At 40.7% G+C, this 21,282-nt stretch overlaps 1 protein-coding gene across 2 annotated transcripts in view; it reads right to left on the bottom strand.

The window, feature by feature from the left end:
* The window catches only part of IMMP2L (inner mitochondrial membrane peptidase subunit 2), a 1,848,527-nt gene that overhangs the window by 954,733 nt on the left and 872,512 nt on the right, over window positions 1-21,282 (bottom strand). The gene's annotated exons all lie outside the window — the stretch shown is intronic.

Below are 21,282 nucleotides of genomic sequence, written 5' to 3'. Positions count from 1 at the left end.
CGTCCCTCAACCCCTACGCACGTTTCATCTGTTGACTTCCTCAGGGGGCCATATATACAGTTGAAACCAGAAGTTTACATGCACTATATAAAAAGACACATGTGCATGTTTTCCTCAATATCTTACATGAAATCAGAATAAACCTTTCCCGTTTTAGGTCAATTAGGATTACCATAATTTTTAATATTTGCCAAATGCCAGAATAATGAGAGAGAGAATGTTTTAAGGCATTTTTATTGCTTACTTCAAAGTCAAAAGTTTACATACCCTAAGAATACTATGCCTTTAAACAATTCTGGATTGCCCATATGATGATGTCATGTGTTTGGAAGCTTCTGATTTTTTGGCAACACCTGAGTTAATTAAAGACACACCTGTGGATGTATTTTAATGCACACCTGAAACACACTGCTTCTTTGTGTATCATCATGGGAAAGTCTAAAGAAATCAGCCAAGATATCAGGAAGAGAAATGTGGGCTTTTACAAGTCTGGCTCATCCCGGGTACAATTTCAAGATACCCGAAGGAGCCTCGTTCATCTGTACAAACAAGTTATATGCAAGTACAACAAGATGGGAATGTCCAGCCATCATACTACTCAGGAAGGATAAGGGTTCTGTGTCCCAGAGATGAACGTGCTTTGGTCCGACATGTGCATATCAACCCAAAAACAAAAGCAAAAGACCTTGTGAAGATGATGTTGGAAGCTGGTAAGATTGTATCAATAACCACAGTGAAAAGAGTACCGTATCAACATGGGCTGAAAGGCCACTCTGCCAGGAAGAAGCCATTCCTCCAAAAGAAACATAAAAAAGCCTGATTAATTTGTGCAAATGCACACAGGAACAAAGACCTTAATTTTTGGAGACATGTCTTGCGGTCTCATGAAACTAAAATTGAACATTTTGGGCATAATGACCATCGTTATGTTTGGAGGAAAAAGGGAGAAGCTTGGAAGCCTAAGAATATCATCCCAACTGTGAAACACAGGTGGCAGCATCAAGTTGTGGGTTTGTTTTGCTGCAGGAGGGACTGGTGCACATTGCAAAATAGATGGCATCATGAGAAAAGAAGATTATGTGGCAATACTGAAGCAACATTTCAAGACATCAGCCAGGAAGTTAAAGCTTGGGCGGAAATTGGTCTTCCAAATGGACAAAGATCCAAAGCCTACTGCCAAAATGGTAACAAAGTGGTTTAAGGATAACAAAGTCAATGTTTGGAGTGACCATCACAAAGTCCTAATCTCAATCCTATTGAAAATTTATGGGCAAAGCTGAAAAGGCAGGTGCGAGCAAGGTGACCTACAAACCTGGATCAGTTACACCAGTTTTGTCAGGAAGAATGGGCCCAAATTTCGATTAACTATTGTGAGAAGCTTGTGGAAGGATATCCCAAACCTTTGACCCAAGTCATTCAGTTTATGGGCAATGGTACCAAATACTAATGAAATGTACGTAAACTTTTGACTTTGCAGTAAGTAATAAAAATGCCTTAAAACATTCTCTCTCTCACTATTCTGGCACTTGGAAAATATTAAAAATTATGGTAATCCTAATTGACCTTAAATGGGAAAGGTTTACTCTGATTTCATGTCAGATATTGAGAAAAACATGCATATGGTGCTATTCACATGATCATGCTTTTGAGGGCCGTGCGTCAGCATAAAAATCACGAAGACATGTCTATTTTTGATCTGAGTCTGAGAGCAAAATTACCCAGACAGGTCTATAAGTCTGTAAAAACTAAGTAACAGCACACATTCCATCAGTGTGCAATACATGTGTAGTTCATTTTTAACATTGTAAAGGATAGAAGTTTTCAATCACTGAAAAAACAATGATGGTAAACACCAAAACATGAACAAAATACTGAGGAAAATGTGATCCAAAACACTGATGAAAAATAGTTCATATTTTTAAACAAAAGAAAAATTGCAGACGTCTGAATGAGGCCTTAAACGAAAAAATAACTTGCCTTTCCAATAACCTGCTGGTCACATATCGCAGGTGCAATGATTTATCATGTCTAAGACAACATTACATATCAGGACGGCATATGTTATTAAGAAATCCTTAAGTAAGCGCAACCTCAGATGAGCAACAGCACATTACAGTTTACAACATATTATTATGTATGTAACAAAAAACTAGGCCAAAATTCAGAATGTGTGTGTTAAAAATTACGTACACCCAATGAATCAAAACCTTGTATAACCATCTTTAGCAGTTTGAGGGCATGTGTTAATTTACAACTCTTGCAATATCCGGGCACAGTAATCTGGTCCTAATTGAATTGCCATCAACTTGATCATTTAACATGTTAACAGTGCCCTTTAGAGACTGAGCTGAAAGCTTTGGGGTTTTTGCAAATTTCCATTGCACAGTCTGACTTTAAGGTGAATTTGCTGGGACATCCACTTCAAGGTACATTGTCAGCTCTCTTGAATGTTTTCCATTTGTGAATAATATTTTTCACTGTAGAATGATGAACTTCAAATTGTTTGGAAATGGTGTTATAACCCTTACAACTCTTCCCACATTGATGGGCCGTAACAATTGCTTCTTTAAAATCATTGCTGTGTTTTTCCTTTTTGGCTTTGTGTTAAAACACACCAGGTATAGGCTAACAAAGTACCAAAACTTCTGCTTTACAGAGGTGATGTCACGAATGTGCCCCATCCTGCTGAGACCTTTGGGGTATCTGGGATCAGAAGGTCGCAGCAGTTGACAGATCGCAGGTCCTCTTTGGAGTCCGCTTGGCGTTTAACGTGAGTGGTGTAGATTGATTGTCACTTGGTATGGAAGGGGTTAAGAGTTCCTTTTTGATCCTGCTGGGATTCCATATGGCTCTAATCTCTGCTGCATTTTGCTGCCACTTCCTTACATTATTTAAACCCACTCCCAGCTCTCTCCTATGCTGGTTATAGGTTTCCTATGCTGACCTCCCTGGAGAAGTTGCTCCAGTCCCTGGAGAAGTTCTTCCAGTTTAAGCGGTGGAGTTCCATTTCTTGTTTGATTTCTCCTTGTGTTTCCTTTTCCCTCCCTGTGTTTCCTTACCTTAATAGTGAGACTATTGTCTTTCTGCCCTACTCACTAGTTAGGGCTAGCTCAGGGCCAGCCAGGGCTTAGATACGTGATCATGCATGGGGGCGAAGGACCCATCTAGGGACGATAGGGAGAACAGGGTGCAGTCTCAGATGAGTGTTTAGGGGTCTCCCCTCTTCCTATCGTCGGGGCACCCTTTACCTTCTTTCCAGCTTTTGCTCCGCACGCCGGGCATTTCCTTGCTCCGGCGTGGCAGGTGATCACATTTGCTCATGAACAATAAAAAGGAAGAATTTGATTAGCAGCATATGGCTCCTACTTATACTCTTACTCCCTATGGAAGCAGTAAGGTGTACTTCATTATTTACACATTATTTCTGCATTTTGGTAAAGTTATTGTCTTTTTGATAAATAATGACATGGTGTAATTTATTTTGTGTTGTTCTTCATCCAATGGTTTACATGCCTAATTGTAAGACCTTCAAAAGAACCAGATGATTTTTGTTTATTATGTACTGATTGTAAAACCATAAAATCTAAAAAGCGTGTATCATTTTTATTGTAACTGTATATGTAGATAACAGAGGATCATATCCTTTACTAAAAGTGTTGTCAAAGGTGGTGTACTTCTTCTCACAGAAAATAGAATAAAAAAATCTATCATTAGTTTCCACTATCAATATCTTTAACCCCTCTCCTCAGTGGTCAACTATCATTTACCAGTTCGTTTTTTTTACTACCCTTCTTTCAGTAGCCATATCTTTTTTTTATTTTTCCATTGAAATCACAGTATGAGGTCTTTTTTTTTTTTACAGAATTAGTTGTAGTTTTGAATTACCACATTCCATTGACCATATAGGTACAGTACAGACCAAAAGTTTGGACACACTTTCTCATTTAAATATTTTTCTGCATTTTCATGACTATGAAAATTGTACATTCACACTGAAGGCATCAAAACTATGAATTAACACATGTGGAATTATATACTTAACAAAAAAGTGTGAAACAACTGAAAATATGTCTTATATTCTAGGTTCTTCAAAGTAGCCACCTTTTGCTTTGATGACTGCTTTGCACACTCTTGGCATTCTCTTGATGAGCTTCAAGAGGTAGCCACCGGAAATGGTTTTCATTTCACAGGTTTAATAAGTGGGATTTCTTGCCTTATAAATGGGGTTGGGACCATTAGTTGTGCTGTGCAGAAGTCTGGTGGATACACAGCTGATAGTCCTACTGAATAGACTGTTAGAATTTGTATTATGGCAAGAAAAAAGCAGCTAAGTAAAGAAAAATGAGTGGCCATCATTACTTTAAGAAATGAAGGTCAGTCAGTGCGAAAAATTGGGAAAACTTTGAAAGTGTCCCCAAGTGCAGTTGCAAAAACTATCAAGCGTTACAACGAAACTGGCTCACATGAGGACAGCACCAGGAAAGGAAGACCAAGAGTCACCTCTGCTTCTGAGGATAAGTTTATCCGAGTCACCAGCCTCAGAAATTGCAGGTTAACAGCAGCTCAGATTAGGGACCAGGTCAATGCCACACAGAGTTCTAGCAGCAGACACATCTCTACAACAACTGTTAAGAAGAGACTTTGTGCAGCAGGCCTTCATGGTAAAATAGCTGCTAGGAAACCACTGCTAAGGACAGGCAAAAAGCAGAAGAGACTCGCTTGGGCTAAAGAACACAAGGAATGGACATTAGACCAGTGGAAATCTGTGCTTTGGTCTGATGAGTCCAAATTTGAGATCTTTGGCTCCAACCACCGTGTCTTTGTGCAACGCACAAAAGGTGAACGGATGGACTACATGCCTGGTTCTCACCGTGAAGCATGGAGGAGGAGGTGTGATGGTGTGGGGGTGCTTTGCTGGTGACACTGTTGGGGATTTATTCAAAATTGAAGGCATATTGAACCAGCATGGCTACCACAGCATCTTGCCATGGCATGCTATTTCATCCGGTTTGCGTTTAGTTGGACCATCATTTATTTTTCAACAGGACAATGACCCCAAACACACCACCAGGCTGTGTAAAGGCTATTTGACCAAGAAGGAGAGTGATGGGGTGCTACGCAGATGACCTGGCCTCCACAGTCACCAGACCTGAACCCAATCGAGATGGTTTGGGGTGAGCTGGACCGCAGAGTGAAGGCAAAAGAGCCAACAAGTTCTAAGCATCTCTGGGAACTCCTTCAAGATTGTTGGAATACCATTTCCGGTGACTACCTCTTGAAGCTCATCAAGAGAATGCCAAGAGTGTGCAAAGCACTCATCAAAGCATAAGGTGGCTACTTTGAAGAACCTAGAATATAAGACATATTTTCAGTTGTTTCACACTTTTTTGTTAACTATATAATTCCACATGTGTTAATTCATAGTTTTGATGCCTTCAGTGTGAATGTACAATTTTCATAGTCATGAAAATACAGAAAAATCTTTAAATGAGAAGGTGTGTCCAAACTTTTGGTCTGTACTGTATGTACTGAAAAATGGGGGGAAAATTGCAAGTGAGGTGAAATTCTGAAAAAAAACTCTGCAATTTGGCCATTTTTCTATAGGCTTTGTTTTTACAATGTGCATTGTGCAGTAAAAATGACCTCCAGGTCAGTCCAATTATGGGGATACCAAACTTATCTAGTTATTTTATTTTTTACTGATGTAAAAAAAATTCTGAATTCATTGAAAAAAATATTTTGTGTCACCATTTTACAAGACCCATAGCTTATTTTTTTTATATCAATGGAGCTGTACTAGGGCTTTTATTTGCATACCAAGCTGTATTCTACATAAGACTTTTTGATTATTTTTTCTTTATTGCATTTTTTGTCAAAGGAGTGGTGACCAAAAAACAGCAATTTTATTATTACATTTTTTTCTTTCCAATGTTTACCAAAACAATTACATAATTTCATACTTTCAAAGGTTGGACTTTTGTGGTCCCCCCCCCCCCAATACTGAATATGTTTATTTTTTTTATTTTTATATTTTTGAACTGGGAAAAAGAAGGTGGTGATTCAAACTTTCATGTGTTTTTATTTATTTATTTTATTTCACTTCACCCTATGTTTTTAGTTTCCATAGATTACTCAAGCCTGCAATTGCTTGATTCTTTGAATTGTCAGTATTATAGTATGTACTACAAACCATGGTCTCGTATGGAGTACTGAGATGTTGGTGACAGTGGACTTCAGCAGACCCACGGCTGCCATAAGAAAAACACGGGGCCAATGGGCACCAGAATGAACTCCTGGGCACGAGTGTGTAATTCAAAAGATTGATAGTGTCATTTTTAGGTTGAATAGCAGCGATCAGAGTTGGCTGAGACCTACTAGGGCCCCACTAAATCAAGATATCTTCTTATGCACAGGTCCAGAGATTGTTCTACAATCAAATATGATATATTTTTCCTCTATATACAGAATACAGAATATATTTTTCCTATATACAGAATACACTGCTGCTACTATATTTAACAAACACTTGGAAGAATATTACCAGTCAACAGTATGTGTATAAGTAAACTAATTGGTTATACACCAGCACTACTTCCCTAATGCATCTGTGAGCATACACTAAATACATAAATGTAAAAACATCAATATATAAAACATATATGACATTAATATGTAAAACATACATTTCCTGCACTTATGCAATAAAACCAGAGAGCAAGAAAAAACGTTACCAGCCACATTACTCTATACACATAGCCTAAAGTACATGAGATACAGTACACTATGAGCTCTATAATACAAAAGCCCAGCTGTAATAGTAAACACTAACCTGTAGCTGTAAAATGGTAGTAACTATTGACTGTGTATTCAATGCTGTGCTACACTGACGGCGCTAGTTTATACACGATGTTGTATTTAAAGTAGTGGTTATGCTCATAAAGTCAAGTTCCCATGATGAGTTGTTGATGAGTTTTTGACACTGTGATTTTTCGCTGTGCCAAAAATACAGTCTTAGGCCTCTTTCACGCGTCCTGATATTACCAGTACTGGAAAAAACAGTGCCAGAGATATCCATGTTCATGTGTACCTGTGTGGCACACATGTGACCAGAATCACACGTACGGGCGCCTGGGAATCAGCGGTACAGTCAGCAATGTTCTCAATGCCGGGTGCTGAAGGAATCTCTCATCAATGTCCCCTGCTTGATCTGCGATCAGTGCGAGCAAGGGACAATGTTGAGAGTAATATTCTGCCCCCGCTGTCTCCAATAAGTGTAAAAATAAGAATAAAATAAAACACACATTATACTCACCTTTACACCTTACTGAGCAGTGTCCTTTCACTCACTAAGCTCAGTGCCATTCAGGGGCCCACTGGCTGCATCGAGTCATTCTCCTCTGCTCCTCAGCATGAGCAGTCGCCCCAAGCCAGTACACACACTGTTGAAGAAATGTCACACAGATGGATTACGGTGTGGGACGCTGGATTATTTAAACTTCGGACAGATGAGGGATATAGTTCTTTTTTTATTTTTGGTTTGTTTACAGGAGACAATGGCTTCAGAGAATTAGGTGTAAAGGTGAGTATAATGTGTTTTTTATTTTATTCTTATTTTTACAGTTGGAGACAGCGGAGGCAGAATACAATTCTCAACATTGTCCCTTGCTCACGCTGATCGCAGCGCTGGTAGGGGACAATTATGAGAGATTCCTTCATCACCCACTTGGGAACAGCACTAACTGTACCTCTGATTCAAAGACGCCGGTACGTGTCACACGGATTTCATCCGTGTGTCATCAGTGGGCACATGTGTTGGACGTTTTGCGGCCTGTACGGCATGCAAAAAACAGACATGTCAGCATGTTTTTGCCCCGGACACATGGTACGTAGAAACACAGTGACATGTGCACAGACCCATTCATTTGAATGGGTCTGTGTGTGTCAGTGTCTCCAGTACATGTGAAAACTGTCACCACAAGTACCAGAGACACTGAGGTGTGAAAGAGGCCTTAGCGTTCTAGCATAGTAGATGGGATCTTTACTGTGCGCAAACTGACTCACAGTGTGTGCTTGAAATCTGCAACATGTCAATTTCTCTTGCGGGCACACAGAGTTATATGTGGCTTTTCCTTAGAGAATCTCATTAGATGCAGCGAATATGCAGGTAAAAAATAGATATTAATTTTTAGCGTGCTTCCGCTGAGGAAAGGGACTATAAACGCATGTAAACTACATGTGACTGTATAAATACAATTTTGTCTAAGCCTAATACCAGGAAGTATCAAAAACAAATTAGCTTTATTTAAAACATGACACACCAAAAAGAGTCACAAAGCAGTGTCAAAAACGGAAAAAAAATGCAAAGAAATAGATTCAAGTAACCTTAGTTAGCTAATAGGTGCAGAAATGCTGCACAAAATCTGCAACATCAAAACCGTACCAAAATACTGATTGAGAACGTAGTGTTACAGTCATAATGAATAGATATTGTTCTAATCATAGAATATTTGGTCACTTGCACTTCTAGAATCTCAGCCCTTGGTGTCTCTGAAGTAATCCTTGAGTTTCACAAACAGCGCTTCCTACTACTACGGAAGCCTGGATAGACCAAGCAATCTTCCAATACATTTAGAAAAGTAATGCTTTCCTTTCTCAGAGATGGATTGCAGCTCCTACTTGGCATCTTAAATAGTTTCTTGCTGCTGCTTTTTCCTGAACTTATTTTCCATATCAGACTTCTACAAGGCTAGCCACAATTTAGCTATTATCTGGCATCAGAATGTAGTGAAGAAGAAGAAGATAGGTGACAAATATGGGATTTTAAATGAGAAAGTATTTTGTTCCATGTAGAAATTGTGTTATGTGCAAAGCTACAAATATAACAGCAAGTAAAAAGGCTTATAGTGATAGTTATGGACACAGAACATTTTACAGATACCATTTTATATCTACAGGTTAGTGTATACTATTACAGCCGGCCTGATCCAATATTGCGTGCTTTGTGGAGTTTTTGGTGTTTGCACCAAATTCATCTTTTCACTTGGGCCTTTTTTAAGTCTATTTTATATCTGTTCACCTGTTTTTTCTTTTTTAGTTCACCATTGTGAGCAGAGTTTGGGGTTTCCAGATGTCTTCCCCTGATTCATCATTTGTGATTATTCAAAAAATTGCAACATTTGTCGCAAATGTACTACAGCACGCAGGAGATATATGTTGTACATATTAATGTTACATAGGTTACATAAATTGATGTTTTTACGTGAATGTGTAAGTATGCATTGGAAATTTATTGTATATAGGAGATAAGCAGCAAACACAGATTTACCTTAATGAGCAATTTTTGGACACTAGAGCCTGAAATTACACTATATAGCTGAAGCTTCAATGAAGCGTATCATAAACAAGAAACATTCATTAAAATTAAAAAGTCTGAGCTTTGAATATTGCAATGGAATAAATTACCTTTGTGCTGGACAATTAATCCCTAGAATCTCAGGGATGACAAAGTATAATATAAAATTGCTCTACTTTTTTAATTGTTAAATTGCAAAGTAATTACTCTTTTTGATAACATTATACTCAGATGTTCACATACCTTATACCTCATGTAAAATATATCACTATACTGTTTGAGGTTCCTAAGTGAAAATCATTATCTAAATCTTCATTGCTCTTACATACCCACTAATAATTACAGTATTTTTCGGACTATAAGACGCACTTTTTTCCTCCAAAATTTTGGAGGAAAGTGGGGGGTGGGTCTAATAGTAAGAATACTATCTCACTGTATATACTCTGGCTCTGCATGGTAGGAGGTCTGGGGGAGCAGCAGCGGGAGATCAGCGGGGCACAGGAAGCAGCAGCCGACTGCTGCGGCCTGCGCTGTGCCCGCTACTAAAGAAAATGAATATTCCCTGCTCCTCACGCCCATGGGTGTGGGCAGCAGGGAATATTCATTTTCCTTAATAGCCGGCACACTGTACCGCAGCGCGGCTCCTGCCGAGGTCTGCAGTCTGTGTGCCCACTATTAAAGCTCATGAATATTCCCTACAACCCACTTCCATGGGTTGTAGTGAATATCCATGGTCTTTAGTAGCAGACATATTGACCGCAGAGCGGCAGCAGGAGCCGCGCTGCGATACAGTGTGCGCGCTCTCACACTGTGTGAGGGCGCATGGCAGGGATGCCATGTGCGGCTCACACAGTGAGAGTGTCAGCAGCAGAGCGGGACAGCGCTGGAGGAGAGAGGAGTATGATTGGGTTTTTTTTGTGGGCAGCAGGATGGGGGTTCAAGGGGTGCCAAGCATACCAGGATGGGGGCTCAAGGGCTGCCAAGCATACCAGGATGGGGGCTCAAGGGGTGCCAAGCATACCAGGATGGGGGCTCAAGGGCTGCCAAGCATACCAGGATGGGGGCTCAAGGGGTGCCAAGCATACCAGGATGGGGGCTCAAGGGGTGCCAAGCATACCAGGATGGGGGCTCAAGGGGTGCCAAGTATATTAAGATGGGGGCTCAAGGGGTGCCATGAATACCAGTATGGGTGATCAAGGGGTGACATGCATACCAGGATGGGGGCTCAAGGGGTGCCAAGCATACCAGGATGGGGGAATCAAGGGGTACCATGCATACCAGGATGGGGGATAAAGGGGTGCCATGCATACCAGGATGGGGGATCAAGGGGTGCCATGCATACCAGGATGGGGGCTCGAGGGGTGATATGCATACCTGGATGGGTGATCAAGGGGTGACATGCATACCAAGATGGGGGCTCAAGGGGTGCCATGCATACCAGGATGGGGGCTCAAGGGGTGCCATGCATACCAGGATGGGGGCTCAAGGGGTGCAATGCATACCCGGATGGGTGATCAAGGGGTGACATGCATACCAGGATGGGGGCTCAAGGGGTGCCAAGCATACCAGAAGGGGGGCTCAAGGGGTGCCATGCATACCAGGATGGGGGCTCAAGGGGTGCCATGAATACCAGGATGGGGGAATCAAGGGGTGCTATGAATAGCAGGATGGGGGCTCAAGGGGTGCCATACATACCAGAATGGGGGATCAAGGGGTGTCATGCATACCAGGATGGGTTATCAAGGGGTGCCATGCATACCAGGATGGGGGATCAAGGGGTGCCATGCATACCAGGATGGGGGATCAAGGGGTGCCATGCATACCAGGATGGGGGATCAAGGGGTGCCATGCATACCAGGATGGGGGATCAAGGGGTGCCATGAATACCAGGATGGGAGATCAAGGGGTGCCATGCATTCCAGGATGGGGATGAGGGCCACGTATGCCAAGATGGGATGGGGGCCACGTATACCAGGAAGGAGGGGCCATACATACCAGGATGGAGGATATTAACAGAATTGGGGGACATTACCCCAATACCAATGTAAGCAGCAGACTCCCTCCCCTATAACAGGGCATCATGACCACATTTTTTGCTTAAATATTTTTTTTTCCTATTTTCCTCCTCTAAAACCTAGGTGCGTCTTACGGTCCAGTGCGTCTTATAGTCCAAAAAATAAGGTAATAGTAAAACCTCTTTTATTTTGCAGGACAACATTAATTAATTAACACCACACTGGAGTATCAGACTTTTTAGGCCACATAAATTGTATGAACAATCTAAAAATTATCCCTTTTGGGAGAGTATATGCATGTATTGCTGTAGTTTATAGAAAGGTGGTGCAAATGGAAGAAGCCGTGGAATTATCACATAGTTGGGTGAAACAATTATCGCTGTTTGTGGAGTATAAAGATCTTTGCATTTTACTAAATGAAAAAAACAATTTATTTTTCATAAGCTGTTCAAAATTATCTCTTCAATTAGGAAGACAAAACAGATATACTGTACTGTTTTGAATGTGAAGTAATGGCTTCAAAAATAATTGAGAAATATTATCCCATTCAAAAATTATCCTCTTTTTCTGGAGAAAAAAAAATTGCTCTGCTTTCAATGTGAAGAAATTATGGCTTGTTGTCACCAAGCTTTTTAAAAAAATTAGCCATATTTTCAGAGCTGTTTCTTCAGGGTACAAAAACATGAAAGCAGCACATTTTCCAGCATCAATAGTACTGTCTAACGCTATAAAACACAGTGGGAAGCATTGTATAGATGACATGATGGAAAGGGAGGAGATGTCTGACAGAGTACAGCCAAATGGCTATGGTGGCAGCCGAATGGTGCAGATGACAGTCAATGGACATGAAGGCAGACATATTGTATAGCCAATGTAATCAATGGCATCAGCTGATGGTGCAGGAAAGTCGGCACGTCTCCATGCCCGATTAATTTTGACAAAATATTAGGTTTCTCACACTTATAGCAGATAAACTATTTCGCTTTGCTGTAGCAAATCCACCAGCCATTCTGAACACCCACCCTGACATTACATTGGAGCTGAACTTGTTAGTACACCCATAGCAAACTGGAACAGTTCTTACTACTGGTCTAATTTATTGACCAATAAATCCATAGAAACGGGGCTCAGGGTATTTCCTTGAGAAAGGTCAGAGTCTAAGTACGACGGAACGTTTAATTTTCAGGTGGTTCAACTCTGCTGATGTGCATCAGTTTTTTCAAAGGCAGATAAACCATCTGATCCATCATGTCATCTATATTGTAAATTGTTCTGCTGCTGCCTCAGTGTATCAGATTGTTAATTTTGTGAAAGAAAATTGCTGGCACTATATGCAGTCGGCAGCTGTTCACTGTGCAAAAGCTTCACCAATTAAGAAACTCATATTTCTCCTGTTAATACGACAGCCAATGCCCCCACCTAAAAAATCTCTTAATAATTTTGGAAAAAAAAAATCTTTTTTTGACAGAAAATTTAATTTAAGGAATTTAAAGAATTTTAGTTTAAGAATTTTAAAAACATTATTTTCACTTCTGAACTACTCTTCACAGGGGCCACACACATGGAGAAGTGTTGCCTTTTCAGGGAGCGCATAGTGGTCGCTTGGTCATAGCTTTACTGATGAGGGAACGAAGACAGGTTTTCCTGCTAATATGCCAATTCCACCACTTCCAAAAAAATTAACAATTTTTGAATACATTATTTTTTTTTTTTACTTTTGAAGTTTAAAGAATTTTGGTTGGATAATTTTCAAAAATTGTTCCCTTTCTCACAATATTGATCAGGTTGCTACCAGGGAAATTCAATTAAAATGCAGTCACAATGATATTTAATTTCACCCAAAATTAAAAAGGTGAGTTTGTTGTATCAAAAAATTGATGTATACAATTTGATAAATTTTGATTTAAAAAAATGTTGCATTTTGTGCCCAAACTTGGCAGAGACAGCTGTTTGGTACAATAAATAATGATGGCTAGGTATCTTCCATTGAACCTGAATGTATGCAATTCTTTTACAAAAAGGCAATACAATCCGGGTGTGGTCTGGCATCAATTGTGGCAAACTTGTGTGTGGAAATGGACAGTGCTCCTTGTCTCCCCCACAACCCCACACACCTGATTCCAGTCCCAAAGTTTGGCCTGGCTCAGAAAGTTACTACCATGGACAGTGTCCCTACCATTTCAGCTTGCAAAGCCTACAACATAGATTGGAAAAAACCCAAGAAAAAAAACCAAAGCGAGTATATATCGTAGAGCAAATAAGTAAATAGTACATGTAAATAACATAGATTACTTAGTTAACACTATTTTGATCAAAAAAGCATAAAAGTCCTGACAAAGTGACCAGGTGTACCCAATTGTGATGGTCCTATCCTGTATTAACACCTTACCTAGTGTTAGCTGACCTCAATGTGATATAGGGTATATGCTCATTTTGTTTTTTTTCTTGAGCTTTGTCGGTGAAATATCCATGGTTGGAATGTGCTCTTACACATTGCACATATACCAACTTAGGCTCTGACTCATTTCTTTGGTTTTACAGACTGTTATTAGCAACATATCTTCTTGGGGCAGAATAGAAACTGTTGTCATTGACGGATTGGAAATTTCATTCTCTACAACAACTGATATAGTGGCGAAGGAGGTGGACTGAGCAGAACGCTGACTCTAGCTGAGGGTATCACTGTTAGAAGCTACATCATCCAGCTATGATTGAGATGAGCGATGGGACATACACACCATTACACCGTCAGCTTCCTCCCCATTAATGTGCTTGCCAGAGTTTGCAAAGGAGGTCAAATGTGACTTGCTTTTAGTACTACTACTACTGTTGGGACGGTTGCTGCCAGCACTTCTGGTGGTGTTAGAGCTGCTTCTAGCGGCAAGCACATTCTAATCCGTGATATTAGGTTTTTTCTATCGCCCTGCCACGTCTATTGCCCTTACCATGTTTCTGTCTAGCATACATTTTGGCCAAAAGTAAAATGTTTCATTTGTTTCTAAATTTGGTTGACAAAGTTAACCAATTATTGGTTTAAATTTCTCCCTCGCTTGCCAAAATATGCTTAACCCTAAATAAAGAGGTTTGTACACAATTACACGCTTGGAAAATAGTTTGTGGCAACAGTCAGCAGAATTGCTGTGGCGCCTATAATTGTTAAATGTGACTAGTCAAACAGTTGCAAAACCTTAACCTCTTATTGTTGTTTTTTGTTCAACTTTTTTTTTTTTTATAATGACGTTCAGCCAAAATGAAAAGCAAGTTAATAAAACCTAAAATGTTAGGTTGCCAAGTTCCTACATGTAGATTCATGACCGTTAACAAATGTGTGCCAACAACAGCAGTATGGCCATGGGGTGTGCGGTATCTAGAGAAGAAAAATAATACAGGTATACCAAAAATAAAGAGACCTTTTATATTACAGTTGAAGAAAAAAAAGGCCACATGCTTTTCTAAAATCGGATGTAAATACTTTTATGCCCAAAAATGACAAAAGTATTCTCGGAGTGATACCTTTATTGGCTAACCAGAAAATTATATATATATGCAAGCTTTCAGAGCACAGAGACTCCTTCTTCAGGCAATATTACAAAGAAGAAGGAGCCTCTGTGCTCTGAAAGCTTGCATATACAGTATATATATTTTTCTGGTAAGCCAATAAAAGTATCACTCCAAGAATACTTTTGTCATTTTTGGGCATAAAAGTATTTACATCAATTTTTCTGGCTAACACCGAACCACAATATAACTTTGTAGTGTACATAATAAAATCGGATGGGAATAGAAAATGTAGTTAGAATCACTTTCCACAAGCAAGCAGGTGCAACTGGTCACTGTACTCTGGTGGCGTGTGTACAAGTCTAATATTAGATTATTGGAGGAATGAAGAGGAACATTTTAGTAGGTAACACTTGTATTTAAGTTTCAAGATTATGTCATTTTTTTCTCTTAAAAAAAGAATTAAAAAATATATACGTGCCTTTACCAAATAGGAAGGGACCAGAAAATCTAGGTAGAATCACGTTCTAGCAGCAAGCACATGTAACTGGCTGTTGTATTAATGATTAATATTTGACTAATGGAGCAATGACGCAAACTCAAAAAATTATGTTAACGCGAACATTTTTGTAGGGAAACATATGTTTCTACTTTTCAGAATTTGTGAGATTTCTCTTTTAAATAAAAATGGTGGATCTCAAAACACAGGGATCACACTTTTATTTACAAACAAGCAACTCTTGAATTCAGATTGAGGCTGTGTGCCCACTATGCGTTTTTTAAGCGTTTTTTGACGCGGAATTTCGGCAGCGAAAACGCTTAAAAAACACTTGGTAATATGTGCCCCATGGTCCCCAATGATAATTCGCATGTGCTGTGCACATGCTGCGGTAATTTCCGCTGCAGATTATCATTGCGGAAAAATCCGCAGCAAGTCCATTAATTTTGTGGACACGCAGTCTAATCGCCGCCATTGACTTGCATTGGACCGCGTGACATCTGCATCACTGCATCTGCACATGTGGATATCACACGGTTCAATGTGCGGATGGTACCCAGGTCTGGAGAAGATGAGACTCTCATAGAACCTGTAAAAAAAAGAATTTAAAATAAAAAATAAAGATTATACTTACCTTCCGTTGTCCTCCCGGTGTTTAATCCGCTCCGCCTGGTCTGCTGTATGGGTCGCGGTGTTGTGAAGCACCTGCCATGACATCATTGAGTCATGTGACCTGACACATGACTCAATGATGTCACCGCAGGTCCTTCACACCACCGCGAGCCGCCTAAGACACCGGACGGAGAGGAGAAAACACCGGGAGAACATCGGAAGGTAAGTATAATCTTTATTTTTTACCATTCTTATTCTTTTTTTTTTAACTATTACTTGGTCACACTATATAAATCCATGCCGGTTGCATGGATTTATATAGTGTGACCAAGTTGTCAAGCACTTTTCCAAGTGATGCTAAAATCGCTTGGAAAAACGCTTGATAACCTGCATGCAGAAATGCATGCATAAACGCTTGACAAACGCTTCTACCTGGTGCATGTAAAAACCACATGCGTATTTCCTGCCAGGGATAAGTGAAAAAATATGCAGCATTTCAGCATCGTGGGCACTTAGCCTCAGTCGTAAAATTTGTAATAAGTGGTTTATTACTACCCTTGCTGTTGCTGCTATATATCATAGACATATTAATTCCTAGTCACACACTGAGTGATGATGATGAGATGCTACAACAGTTCACTGTATATCGCTTGAATCTTAGATTTCTATTCACAGACTGAGACTATCACTTCCATTTTCAATATGGTAAATCAGCACTAAAGTAGAACATGACAATTGCATTAGGCCTTTATTCCTATATCCTGTGTGCCCTGAGTGCGCCTATCCCTACAAAGCACAGGCAGAAATAAGCATTTGCCAACCACTTTGTTTTATACTATTTGTGAAAGTCCCCATGATTGTGTAAAATGCATTCATTTGCTGACCCCTATGCTTTATACTATTTGTGATAGCCCTCCCTGATTGGCTGTGCTACAGCATGTGATCAGATTGCTACGGGACATTATGATGAAGCCCAGCTGCCACAGCAGATGTCATTAGCCTTAGTGTGCAGTATGTCTGAAATGTCATGGGGCTTTTTTTAATTGCAAAACGCAAATCGAACCTCAGATTCAGTCAAATTTCCTGAAATCCACAGTTTTACGCGAATCCGAGCAAACTCGATCCTCCACAGATCGATCTGTTCATCTCTATTAAAAATATTGAAACTAGAATAAACAAATAATAAAATAAAATAAATATAATATATAAATATATTTTGGCTTTCTCAACCATGAATGTGAGCAACTTTTAGGATAGCCAATTATATAGACACCATATCATGTAGTAATCATGTAGCAGCCTCAATTTAATCCCTTTCGGCCGCAGCTATTTTTCATTTTTGCACTTTTGGGTATTTTTCCCTTTCTTCCAAAAGCCATAGCTATTATTTTTCCATAAATATAGCAATGTTAGGCCTTGTTTTCTGTAAGACAAGTTGTACATTGGCATGAGACCTTTGATTTTATCATTGAATGTAGTGGAAAACAGTAAAGCATTCCAATTGATGTGAAATTGTGAAAAAAAAATTGCGATTCTGCCATTGGTTTTTGGATTTTGTTTTAACATTGTTCATTGAGTGGTAGATATGACTTGGCAACATTAATCTTCAGGTTAGAAAAACTATGGTGATAACAAACTTATGTTTTTTGCTTATTCAAGTGATAATTTGGTCAGGAGTCATGGAGTCCTCAATACTGAGAAATAGAAAATGTAAGATTAATGTACTAGCTGTATAAAAAAATTGTACTTATTTTTGGTGGCACCACTCCGGATGTGCTCTTCCCCATTTTATATTATAAAGAAAAAGTATTTCTAGAAGAATTGATGCTTTGATGATGTTTTGAAGGCAAAGGGCGGTCACACCGAAATATTGATTTGACTTAGATTTCCCATTTATTCATTCAGTTTGCATTTTGTTAGATCATAAAGATGAACTATTAGAACTTTTTCACAGCCCCGTGTATATATTTACACATAAATATATATATACATATATAAAGACAAATATACATGTATGTAAATAATAGATATAAATATATATATATCTATATCTATCTGTCTATCTATCTATCTATCTATCTATCTATCTATCTATCTATCTATATATATTGTAAGGCAGCGCTAGTCATCATGTTGGGGGGACACTCGCTGCACCAGGTCAATTAAAGCACACCAGCCACGTTTTTCACAATCCAGCAGTTTATTACACTTCATAACTGCTTATCACACAGTCCATCTTAGTGTCTCACCGGCATGTTTCCACACATAACATCCGGGAGCCTTTCAAGTGGCAGACAGGCCCACTTGGCTCCAGTTACAGCCTTCAGCAAAGTCACTTATATCAATGTCCATATAAAGCAGTGTTTTTACCTTTGCCGGGTCGTAGCTGCTTCAGTCCACTTTGTTCTGCCACAGCTGTGGCTCTAAGGCTAACCAAACGTGGTCTCCAGCCCTTTTGCCCTCCAAGGCTGCTGGCATCTCTCACACACAAGGATCCAGCCTTCGTACCTTCCAGGCTTCACTAGGCCTCACCAGGCCTCACTAGGCCTCACACTAACGGTGTCCCACACAGGGAACAGGCCTCAAGCCTTTCACACCTGTCTCAAAACTACCAGGGTTTATATATCTTCCAGTGCACACACAGGACCTGTGCTGATGTCCCAGCCATGTGATCAGACCTTCTGTGTGCACAGGACCTGTGTTGATGTCACAGTCATGTGATCAGTCACCTGAGGGGGAGGTACATGGTCAGCCAAAACACACCCTGGACCATTACAGTAATGCCGCAAGCAGCTGCATTACATATCCCCCCCTCTGTTCAAACTTGTGGGGTTGAACACATAATATACACAATCACATTATAACCTCCAGTTCACACAGAGACCATGTACTTGACAATTGTGCTGCTCAGCCCCTGGAACATTAGTCAACGACATTAGCCCATTCCTTAGGGACCTACCATCTGTCATTGTCACTGACTTCGTCAAGTCACATTTCCGCGTCGTAACCTTGTCAGACCTCCCCCGCTCCCAGCGGTCAGTCGTAACCTTGTCAGACCTCCCCCGCTCCCAGCGGTCAAAACAGCAGTGTGACTCACATGCCCTGGTATCTAAGGTCCGGTTCGACTCCGTACTGTCCCGTACTCTATTGGGTCGTTTGTATGGGCCTCTCAAACCTGAGTTAGTGGAGGTCTCACTACCTCTAGACGGCTGCCACCTTCTGCTGCTCAAGTGATTCTGCCTTTTCCATTTGCAGTCTGGCGAGATTCAACTGTTCTACCTCTCGCAGGTAGGTCACTCGGTACTCCATCAGCATGCGTATATATGCAAGACTTTCTTCCATTCCTACAGCGGAGAATGACACCATGCCATCCTCATCTGCTATCCAGTCCTTACGATCACGTGGACTGCTTACTTTCATCACACCAGACTTCTTTACCATCATCTGCATGGCTCGGCCATTTCTCCCAATGAGCTTTCTCACCAGAACATGAGGCACCCGGATGACCTCTTCCCGCAGACTGTGAGCTTTTCTCTTAAGCTCCAGTTGTCTAACGGCTTGTTCCGTCTTCAACCGGAGAAACTGCTTCGTGCGAATACATCGCCAGTGCATGTCAATTAGGATCGCCACCCTCTTCACTGTGATTTTGGTCGTGGACAGGACCAGCGGCTGTTTAGCTTCTTAGGTCGAGTACACCTTACAGGCTCCCACGGCCTTCTTAAACTCTTCATGCACAGACTCACTGGTGCATTCTTCTCTCAAATCCTCGGGTACATCTATGAGGCACTTGTACTGAGTGGTTTCTGTCTCACCAGTGGTCTCCAAACGATCATCTAGCTCAAGTTTCAGGGGCCACTGACTTTCAGCTTCTTCACCCTGTATGCTTCCCCTGAGCTGACTCACAGCTACAAATTCAAGAATTTTCGTCTTGACCACTTCCATCTCATACTTATCTTCTGTTAACACACTCTTAGCTCTCCTCAGGTCCACCTTCTCATGGTATAAGGGAGTGAGTGCAACTTGTTTGCCCTTCTCCTTCTCCAAGGAGGCCTCATTCGCTGAGTAATACTTTGCCATTCGACCTTTGAGGTCGAAAACTTCTTCCTCTAGCTCAGCTACTCGCTTCTCAGCAGCCCATCTGTGAAGCTCTTACTGCTTCAGCTGCTCCTTTAACAGTAGAGTTCTCTCAGACCTCTCTGTCTCCAATGCACCCACTCGGCTCTCGACAGCCAGTCTCTCAAGCTTCTCTTGCTTCAAATGGGCTTGTAGCGACTCCTTGAGCTCCTTGATCTCGGCTCCTACATCCACCGAATCATCCGAGCTCGCATTATTCGAGTAGGTATTTGTTTCATTCCTTCCATCTCCAGTGGCCAACTCCTGGCCCTGGCCTATAGCTTCTCTGATAGACTCCTCCATCTTTTTCCGCTCAGCTTCCATCTTGCTGATTCTTTCCTTAAGGCACGTCTCTGCCCTCTGGAGATTATCACAGAATGTCTGCAGCTCCTTCACCTGAGCTTCCAGACCTAGAGTCTTTCTGCGGAGATCACCATTTTCATCACGGGTGTCCTTCAGAGTGGTCTCAACCACTTGGCAAATGTGCTCTGCAAAGTTTTTCTTTAACCCTGAGGAGATCCTCATAGTCTATCCTAATTTGTTGCAGTTCCCTACTGTGTTCACCATATTCCTTCTTGGATTCACACAGCTCCCGATTGAACTGTTCGCGCAGTCGTTCTAGGTTTTGTTCACGCCCAGAAACTTCATCCTGCAGCGCCTCCTTCTCAAGCTTGAACTGCAAAACCTCCTTCTTGGTTTTGCGGCGGTCCTCTTTAATTTCCTGGCTGCTGGCATCTCTCACACACAAGGATCCAGCCAAAATCAAAAGGAGGTTCTTAAATTCAAGTAGCTGCTATAAAAAATTCATTTCTGAACAGCTCTTCACAATTCAATGACATCAGAGAAGCAGCTAAGGTGCGATGTTTACCCTATAAGCGTGCAGTGAAAGTAAAGTGAAGAAAAAAAATCTACAATCAAAAAATAAAACAGATTAATTTCAGTAAATGTTTTTAGTTGGTAAAATATAAGATAATACATTCCCTGGATGTGGTTTCTTTTTATTTACTAAATGTATGAAGAATTATACGGTATTATTTATAAGTTAAAGGAAATGTTTGTTTGTATTTGTGGCACCCCAGGGGTCCGGTTGCCACATTGGCATTGCCTCCCTCACAGGGGGTGATGCCATGCCTAGAAGCAAGGAGGGATCCCCTGATCAGGTATACCAGCATCCAACACTTTCCCGGCTCCAG

The sequence above is a fragment of the Phyllobates terribilis genome, unplaced genomic scaffold, assembly GCF_046119375.1.
Source record: "Phyllobates terribilis strain yellow unplaced genomic scaffold, ASM4611937v1 Scaffold_11__3_contigs__length_659146591, whole genome shotgun sequence".
Lineage (NCBI taxonomy): Eukaryota > Metazoa > Chordata > Amphibia > Anura > Dendrobatidae > Phyllobates > Phyllobates terribilis.
Note: the sequence above shows the minus strand (reverse complement) of the source record. Positions and strands in the feature narration are given on the sequence as shown.